We start from the raw sequence: 10,884 nt of genomic DNA on the forward strand, positions 1-10,884 counted from the left end.
TCCGAATAGAGAGGCCGTCCACGAACCCTAGGCCGATCTAACGAGGGGGAAGGGAGGAAGAAGCTATGCTCTCACCTAGGGGAAGGAGGAGAGGTCGCCGATCGGGGAAGAGGCCTGACGAAGACGAAGAAGATCTGAGGACGCCTGATGCAGAACCGAAGGAGGCGTGACGCAGGGGACGGGCCGCCGGGAACACGCAGTTGACGTGGTCCTGCCCGTCACTGTGGTCGCACCCCGACCTCAACGACGACGGGAATGGAACGCGGGGTCCTGCCCCGAGCCCCTGACATGGTGGCCGGCGCCGGAGACGACGGAAGCACAATGGACGATGACGACGCTCTCCTATTTTCTCTCTGCAACCGATCTACACAGCTCTTACCTGGGGGGAGGAGGAGATGGAGGGAGATGGCGGCGCTAGATGGGGGAAGCGCGGAACCCTAGGGGAAGAGGGCACGAACGCCAAGGCTTATATGAGGGCCTCGACGGGACGATGCCGTCAAACTTCTCGGTCTGTCTCCGAAGCTCAAACGGAAAGAAGACACAAGGCGACGACGGCGTCAGGAAGAAGGAGGTCGCGCTAGGTGGGCTGTCACGGGGAGATAGAGAGGGAGTTGGGCCACGGGAGGGGGGAAGTGGCCCAAGGTGGCGCGAGGAAGAGAGAAAAGAAACCTTGTGGGTTTTCTATTTAAAACCAACGCCAGAAAAACAATTAAACTCCCAGGGAAACCTATGGCACCAAAAATAAAAATAATAATACCCCTGGTCATAAGAAATTATGACCTATTTGAATAAAATAGAAAAGGTATTTTTGGAGCAAGTAAATATTTGCAAAACAGAATTTGATCCTTTGTTTAGTGAATATTTGCACCTCACAAACCAAGTTTCAAATCAGCAACTTCATAACTTCACATCCACCACAAAATATACTAAATTATGGACTTTAAAACAGGGAAGGAACAAGTAAATATTGGGCTTTGAGATAAAAGAGAGGGGGGGAGTTTTAAACCCTAGTAGAAATCCACATAGTGCTTACTACTAACACTTACATCACTCCACACAATTCACATAAACCACATATCATCACATGATATCACACCACATCATATGATCACAAGGCAACAACACAAGGACATGAAATGATAGTGATGCATGCATGCAAAGGAAAACAAAGCAAGGTGACACACATGAAATAACACATGCAATATGCTCTCATTGCAAAGACAAGGTGGACCCACATACAAGAAGGTTCCAAATATGGCAAGATACACTCTTGGGGCATTACAAACTCTCCCACACTACAAAAAGATCTCGCCCCGAGATCTAAGACTGAAAGAACTCCAAAAATTCAGAACGGAGGTGATCCTCGCGTTCCCAAGTAGCCTCTTTATAGGAATGGTGTGACCACTTTACTTTCAGAAATTTGACAGTCTTGTTGCGGGTCTTGCGCTTAGTCGCCTCGAGAACCGCAATTGGATGCTCACGATAGGATAGGTCGGGTTGAAGGTCGATGTCTTGAAGATGAACAATTCGCTCGGGAGTCTTGAAGCATCTCCGGAGCTGAGAGACTGGAACACTTCATGCACATTTGGAAATTTTGATGGGAGCTCGAGCTGGTACGCAAGGTCGCCTCTCTTGCCAACAATTCTAAACGGACCAACGAAATGAGGTGCAAGCTTGCCTTTGATGCCAAAGCGTAGCGTACCCTTCATAGGCGACACCTTGAGATAGACGAAGTCATTGAGCTCATAAGACATGTCACGATGCTTGCTATCATAATAGCTCTTCTGGCGGGACTGAGCTGCTCTGAGATTATCTCGAATGACCCGACACATCTCTTCAGCTTCTTCTATCAAGTCATTCCCAAGAATTTGACGCTCGCCGGTCTCGGACCAGTTGAGCGGGGTACGGCACTTCGTGCCATAGAGAATCTCAATCGGAGCTTTGCCTGAACTAGCTTGATAACTGTTGTTATACGAGAACTCAGCAAAAGGCAGGCGGTCCTCCCACTTCATGCCAAAAGAGATAACACATGCTCTCAGCATATCCTCAAGAACTTGATTGACTCTCTCCACTTGACCACTAGACTGAGGATGAAAATATGTGCTGAAGCGTATCTTCGTGCCCATCGTAGACTGAAAAGAATCCCAAAACTTGGAAGTGAAGATACTTCTGCGATCCGAAGAAATCATCATAGGCACGTTGTGCAAAGACACTATCGTGGAAGTGTACAACTCTGCAAGCTGAGTTGCCGAAATGGATTCCTTGACTGGAAGAAAATGAGCCACTTTACTCAACTTGTCGATGAGGACGAAGATGGCATCATTACCCTTCTTAGTCTTCGGAAACCGGTGACGAAATCCATCTCAATATGGTCGAACTTCCACTCGGGAATGGGCAAAGGATGCAAAAGACCTGCTGGATGTTGATGCTCTGCTTTCACCCTTCGACATACATCACATTCATTTACGAACTGAGCAATCTCACGCTTCATGCGAGTCCACCAGAAGGTCTGTTTCAAGTCCTGATACATCTTGGAGCTTCCAGGATGAATAGAGAGCAGAGAGTGATGAGCTTCTTCCATGATTACCTTTCTGAGATCACCTTTCGGAACGACAAGACGATCCTCAAAGAACAACGTGTCTCTGGCATCAACACTGAAGCACTTATACTTGGGAAGACCCTTTGCCACGCCAATCTTGACTTTCTTCACCATTGCATCAAGAAGCTGTGCTACTCGGACCTGATCTTCCAAGGTAGGAGAGATCTGAAGATTTGCAAGAAATCCCTGAGGTACTAACTGAAGGTTGAGCTTCCTGAAAGACTCACAAAGGTCAGGCTGGAGAGGCTTCAGAATGAGACTGTTGCAGTAAGCCTTCCTGCTCAAAGCATGTGCCACGACATTAGCTTTGCCTCGCGTGTACTCAACACTCGGATTAAAATCTTGGAGCATTTCCACCCAACGAGTTTGCCAGAGATTCAGGTTAGGCTGGGTGAAGATGTACTTGAGACTCTTGTGATCGGTGAACACTTCAACCTTACGTTCCAACAAGAGGTGTCTCCAAGTCATCAGAGCATGTACCACATCTGCTAGCTCAAGATCATGCACATGATAATTCTTCTCCGCTGGCTTCAACTGCCTGGAGGTATAAGCAACCACTTTCTTCTCTTACATCAGAACTGCACCAAGACCTTGAAGAGAGGCATCGCAGAACACTTGGTAAGGCTTGGAATCATCCGGAGGAACCAAGACTGGAGTAGAGGTGAGCTTCCCTTTGAGTTTGTCGAAGGCCAACTGACACTCTGGAGACCAAGCATACTTCACACCTTTCTGAAGAAGACTTGAGAGTGGCTTAGCAATCTTGGAGAAGTTCTCAACGAACCTTCTGCAATAGCTTGCAAGCCCAAGAAAGCTTCGAAGCTGCTTCACATTCTGCGGAGGCTCCCATTCAACAATGGCCTGCACCTTCGACGGATCAACTTTGATGCCCTCGGCAGAGATGATGTGCCCAAGATAGACGACTTCTTTCAACCAGAACTCACACTTGGAAAACTTGGCATATAATTTGTACTCCCTCAGCTTATCAAGCACCAATCTGAGATGTTCTTCATGTTCTTCCTTAGTTTCAGAAAATACCAGAATATCGTCGAGATAAAGCAAGACGAACTCATTCTTGAACGGAGAGAATATGTAGTTCATCAATCGACAAAATGTCGGAGAAGCATTTGCCAGACCAAAAGACATGACCGTATACTCATACGAGCCAAAACTAGTCCTGAAAGTAGTCTTCGGAATATCCTCTTCGCGAATGCGAATTTGATAATAGCCCATTCTGAGATTGAGCTTGGAGAAGATCTTAGCCCCTTTCAATTGTTCGAACAACTCATTTATGTTCGGAAGTGGATATTTGTTCCTGATTGTCTTCTTGTTCAATGGACGGTAATCGACACACAACCGGTCCGTGCCATCCTTCTTCTTGACAAACAGAACACCACAGCCCCACGGAGACGAGCTCGGTCTGATCAGACCCAAACGCTCCTGCTCATCGAGTTGCCTCTTAAGTTCTTTCAACTCTTCTGGACCCAATTTGTACGGCCGTTTGCACACATGCTCAATACCTGGTTCAAGCTCAATGAAAAATTCAACTTCTCGGTGCGGAGGCATTCCTGGCAGTTCTTCTGGAAACACATCTTCATATTCGCAGACCACTCGGACTTGCGAAATAGGATTTATCTCACCCTTTTCATTCAAAGAGAACAGATGGATTGTATCATCGCGCGCCGCGAATATAATCACGTCCTCCGAAGAGTGAGTAAGCTTCACTTCTTTAGCTTCACAATCAATCGATGCCTTGTTCATGGCCAACCAGTCCATACCAAGGATCAAATCAATGTCAGAATTGACCAAGACAATAGGAGACGCCAGAAAAGAATAACTGCCTATCTTGACAGAAGCACCCGGAACGAACAACTCAGAGCTCATCCGCATACCCGGAGACACAACTTGCAATGACTTGGCTAGAAACTCGGTCGCAATATTATTACCAGATGCAAAGGGATGTGAAATGAAAGAATGCGATGCGCCAGAATCGAACAACACTTTAGCAGGAATATCATTAACGAGGAGGTTACCCATGATCACATCTGACGAGTTTTCTGCCTCAACTGCATTCACCATGTTGACATGAGCAGACCTGGGGTTGAACTTCATGAGAGCATTGCTTGGAGGTTTGCCTGGAGGAGGAGGTGGAAGATGGAGCTGAGAAGTGCAGTTGTTGGCATAGTGCCTTCTGCCCACACTTGTGACAAGTAACATATGTTGGCTGACGGTACTGTGTCTGAAGAGGCCCTTGCTTCTGCTGCTGGAATCTCTACTGAAAAGCTGGGTTGGGTGGGTGGGAAGAACCACGGCCACCAGAATGCTTGAACTTCTGTGTGTGCCGAGGAGGAGGAGGAGACACCCAATACTTATGTTGCTTCTGAACCACCTGAGTAGAGGAAGACGAACTGGAATCTCTGAAGCGCTTCTTAGAATTCTCCACCCTGAGCAAAGCTGCCTCAGCCCTGAGAGCTAAGTTGTAGAACTTATCGAACTCCTCAGGGTCGTGCAAAGCGAGAGCTAACTGCAAATCTTCTTTCAAGCCACCTCTGAACTGATAAATCTTGCTCTTCTGATCCGGGATATCCTGCAAGGCGTATCGGGCTAGCTCGTGGAACTTGACGTTGTACTTGTACACGGAGTTACCACCTTGCTTCAAGCGCCTGAACTTCTCATGCATTTCTTCAACGAAGCTGGATGGAATGTAGTGGGATCTGAAGTCACGGCATAACTCATCCCAAGTGATCACTCTAGCATCACTGGAATCCTTCAACTGTTGCCACCAGATAGATGCTTGCCCCTTTAGCTGGAATGTTGCAAACTTGACGAAATCCTCAGGATGAACATTGCTGCATTCAAAGTGCTTGTTCATGTTGCGGATCCAATCCTCAACATCAAACGGCTGGTCACAGGAAGTGAAAGTCTTCGGTTGATTTAACAGGAACTGACTCAGATTAGAAAACTGATTGCCACCAGGCTGGAAATTGCCTTGCTGCTGATTAGCCCTCTCTTGCAACAACTGTAGCAGCATCTCAGTGTTTGCATTTGTAGCAACCATCACCGCTTGCCAAGCCTCTGCAGGACGAGGCGGCGGCGGGGGAGGATTCTCCAGAGGAGGAGGTGGTGGTGGCACATCCTCACGCCATGGATTCTGACGAGTTGGTGGAGCCATCCTGAAGACGGACAACACATTAGCCCACAGAATAGATTGAAGGTATAGATGAATCAAAAACGGTAGGAATATCTGAACAGGAATAAAGCAATTGCACTCGAACAAAATAGTAAGAATGCTTCCTCAAAGTGACGGTCGACAAAATTCTGATTAAGACCACTTGCAAACAAGTATGAGCTAGAACTGCTCTGAACAAACATATGATCGAGATTTCATCCGATATCTTCGTGGATAAGATCGCACGGGCTCGAATTTACAGTAGCCATCCTGTGCAAGGTAGCGCACACGACTTACGAAGTATCCCCGAGTCGTAGCGAGCTACAAGGACTCTTTAAGACACAACGAGAACCACTGTAAGACGACCGTGAACAAACACACCCACTGAATATCGAATCCCAACCTCACATCATGCATCTGTAGGAAGATTGTCCTATAAGTTACTACTTGATATCCCACCTATGAATTCCCAAAATATCTGGTCATGCAATCTGGTACACGGATACAAGGAGTAATATTCACACAACTCCTATACTAACCCGTCCACTGTATCACATCCGTCAACACATAACCAGAATCTCGGACCTTCATCTACAACAGACCCTCGTGATCACAACGATATAAAGTATGGTTGTACTCCCGAACAATCTGCACCAGTACTGGGGACATTGGGGTTATCTCGCCACTACTAGTATTGAAGCAATTACGAACATCCTTCGTTCTGAGATACTCAGAAATCTGAATGATGGTGATGTGCGCAAGAATCCCCTGGAGCTCAACTCCCCGGAAGAAATCAAGGCAGACAGCAGGCACCAAGACAGAACTCCGTCACATCGAAATCATATAGATTTCACAAATACCTGCGTGATCCTAAATTTTGTTTGAGCAAGAAGAGGAGTAGAATTAAGATTTCTTAAGTCGGGAACCTCACCAGAGCATGGAAGAGGAGCAAAAAGAATCCTACTCTTCGATATAACTAAGACTCAAAACATTTTACTAGACTCGACTCGGCCAAGTACGATCACACAAAGACTCCTATTGTCGTTTGGCTGTGATTACCAACTTGTAACGACTAAGATGCGGTCCTTTCCGGTTTAGGGGAACGAGGCCCCAAAGAGGAGAGAAGCGCATCTAAGCGTTTCGCAAGCACGGTAACATAGCACATACATAATAATAGAATGACAATCAGGGATTCAACTGCCATCTCATAAATAATATCAGAGTTTACATCACGCATTCAAACAAGGTAGTTTTGCTACGGACTACAAAACATGAGAAATGGCTATGCTACCCTACATGGTTGCCCACGATCACGACCACGACTCAGTCTTCTGGATAGTTCACGTACAGGCGGTCGTTCTCCTCATCATACTGCCACGCCAGCTGTGTGCCGTCGGGATCACCTGAGTCGGGCGTACCTGTACCTGTTCGGGTTGTTGAAGGAATCTATGAGCCACGGGGACTCAGCAATCTATGACCTCGGTGCCAGAACTAGTCAAGTTATTAGGTAAGGAAGGTTCAGTGTTTAGGTTGCAGCATCCTAAGCATATATGGTGGCTAACTTACGTAGAACAAGTATTGAAGGTGGTCTATTCTAGCGATCGATGATTAGCTAATCACTAAGTGATCCTGAACACCTACTTACGTCAATCATAACCCCACCGTGTTCCCGATCGAAGAGAGGTCTCGGAAGGGGACAGTCACGGTTACGCACACAGTTGGTAATTTTATTAGATTATGTTCAAGTTATCTATAACCAGATGTTAACAAATATTCCAAGTTGCCACATAACCGCGGGCACAGCTTTCCGAAAGATTAAAACCTGCAGGGGTGCTCCAACTAGTCCATCACAAACGGTCACGGGCCACAAAGCAATCCTCTATCACGAATCTCGTGATCTCGTCGGATTCCTTATAGGAAAACCTCAACTCTGGGGAGAACCAAAGCTTCACTGGGATTCCTGTACGCAAGATATATCGCTAAGGTAAGACAAGACTAGCAGGACCTCCCGTCGTGTCGACGACCCCGATAAGAGCCGCATATCTCAGTCTCAGGACACGACGGATGGAACTAGCTACGAGAACCAAACCTCAAGTTTCCTTGTGGTGGCCCCGCAGGCAGACCAGGTTGGACCAACACTCATGAGGAGCACTGGCCCGGGTTGTTGATTAAAGATCCTCGGGTGACCATTCACTATGCAGATTATTATTAAGTGATTAGCAAATTAACACCGATGTTGGGTCCTGTCGGACAAGTCTTAACACTACACGATTTATCAAGGGGGTCCCCATAACAACCCCGAACGTGTTTGGAGCGAACAGTTATGGAATCAAACACCGGTAGCCGGAAACTATGGCGGCAATAACGGAACAAAACACCCGGAAAAAGGCTAGGCCTTCCGTTATTTACCAAGTATATAGGTGCATTAATTAAATAACATATTTAACATAATGATAACAAACTCATGTATCACATGAGACAATTGCACCTCCAACTAGCAACTCTAACATTAGAAGCTGAGCAAAGCCTACTTAGCCATTCAAGATTTGCTAGGAAGGGATAAGTGTTTGGGTTTCATGGCAATTCCAGGAGGCAATTATTTCAGTGGTAGGCAGCGAGCATATGACGAAAAAAACGTAATCTAGCATAACAAGTCTAGAGATGGAATCAAGGTCATATCATCTTGCGTGTGATGTCCTCAGCTTGGAACTGCTCTTGTTCGTCGTGCACGTACTCTCCCGGATCCACGTACTCGCTCTCCGATCCCGGTGCTACCCAACATAAAAATAGCATCCAATGAACAACATCACCTCAAGATGCAACAAGCACATGATGCATGAGATGAAAATGAACATGCATCTCTATCCTAGCTACTAGCACAAGCATGAGAAGAGAATACAAGTTCCTGGATAGAACTGCACTCCAAGCTATCTTGACATGCATGAGGATGACATGATCATATGCGTCACACGAAAACGATGCAAAAACATATAAAGAACGTTACAAACGGAGTTACAGATCAACCTGAAACAATGAAACAAGAAATAGAGTCCTACGTATCAACTCCATCACAACACACTCCAATGGCATACTTCTGGTATTCCCAGGTTGCCATATCACAAAACAAACAAGAATGGATGGGGTGGTGCAAAGAAATATCACCACAACATCATCTATGCACTCACAAGCATCAAAACATCAAAACTACACAATCTGCCATAAACAACATCATAGCAGTTTGAGAGATACATGCAAAGCACCTACAGCCACCCAACTATGCCAAATAATATATGTGGGAGAATCTATCCAAGAGTACTACAAGCATGAGCAAAAACCTAATTCAAAGGAGTTTCTCACACAAAGTTACACAACTGCTAACTTGGACAAAAATATCAGTTTTCAGGGACTTCGTGAAAATTCCAGATTCTCACTAGTTGTTTATGCTCTGAAGCATTTTGACAGCACCCAAAACAATATCTAAAGGATTCCAAATGGAATGAAAATTGACACAGAGCTAGACAAACACAAAAGCTACAACTTTCCAGTTGATAGCAGGGGCTGATTCCCAACACATGGACCTCTACAAGCCTAACAACAGGAGAAGAAAATATAAGCAGATTCTCACACTTAGTGAAAATCACAGATTTTCACTGGAATTTCAGCCACATGCCTATTTTGACTAAGCACCACTTGCACATATGAACTTCTAAGCATGAAACAAAACCAACATGCTATAGAGGGGTTCACCCTCTACTGCCACAACAAAGAATCAACCTCTTGGGCTCATCACATCACATGGAACCAAGCTCTAAACATTGAACAAAACAGAAATATGACATTCCCAGAAAGTGTTCCAAAGTGGAATCTGAACCCGCCATTGGATTCCTGGGATGATTCTACCCCAAAAGCATATATAATACATAGGCACTTGCATAGAATAATTGGGCACAAAGCTAAGAAGAAGATTTACATGGAATCACATAGAGGTGAATAGTGCATCATCACATGTGCTTCCACTAGCTCATCACTTGTACATGCTCTTGCACATGTCCACAACACCAATGGTGCACATGAGGGGTAGACCTCATGCTCATGTGCCTTAGCACACCACCACACACTCACATGCATCAAGCACAACATATAGCAAGTCGTACACATGCTAGTTAGAACACACCACTAACTACACCCACATCATGCATCTCTAAACCTATACATATAAACTTGCACATGTGCTACCAAGGCACAAGCATGCCTTGGCATGTGTGTGACACACACGCACAAACACTCACAACTTGCACACACACGTCACAAGATCAACTAACACACACACAAGGTATGTGTGTGTGTGTGGGGGGAACCCACACACACATACTCATCACTTGCACAAGCTCATCATCATGCACATGGATACACACTACACACATCTTCACATTCCAACCTAGTGCATTACCCCTGCTACTTAACACCACACATACATGGTAGATCACACACACACTACACATACAAAGCCTACACAAGCACCACACAAAGATATGTCTACACTTGCATTTCTAACATCATAAACAGGGTCAACCTGCTGCTTGGGAGGCAAACAAAATAACTCACATGGTGATCTATCACACCACAACCACTATGCAAGCACTCAAATGCAATATAGTACAGGAATGCAACAACAAAATAAAGGGTCTGGTCTGGGTTTCGAACCCAAGATCCCCTGCTGGACACACACCACAAGCAACCACTCTGCTATTGCTCGAGCACTTGACAGAAGAGGGATGACAGCAAGGTAAAGTGCTACTGAAGCTGCTGTGCTACTGTGCCGAGGGAAAATAACACAAAAAAGGGGGTTGGCGCCATGGGGACTCGATCCCGCGACCACCTGGTCATCACAACGCGCTGCAACCACTACACTACGATCAGGGACTTGACAGATCAAGGGAACTCTACAAGGTAACACTACAGAACAACATGGTCGCCCTGCTCTGCTATGCACTGAGAGACGACGACGGCAATGAGCATCGCAGCGTCTCTACTACTGTTACTGCGCCGCGGGGAAACAACTGCGCCTACTGCTCCTAACCATTGGAAGCCACTGTCCCGAGCACCGGGACGAGCCCTA

The sequence above is a fragment of the Hordeum vulgare genome, chromosome 4H (assembly GCF_904849725.1).
Source record: "Hordeum vulgare subsp. vulgare chromosome 4H, MorexV3_pseudomolecules_assembly, whole genome shotgun sequence".
NCBI lineage: Eukaryota > Viridiplantae > Streptophyta > Magnoliopsida > Poales > Poaceae > Hordeum > Hordeum vulgare.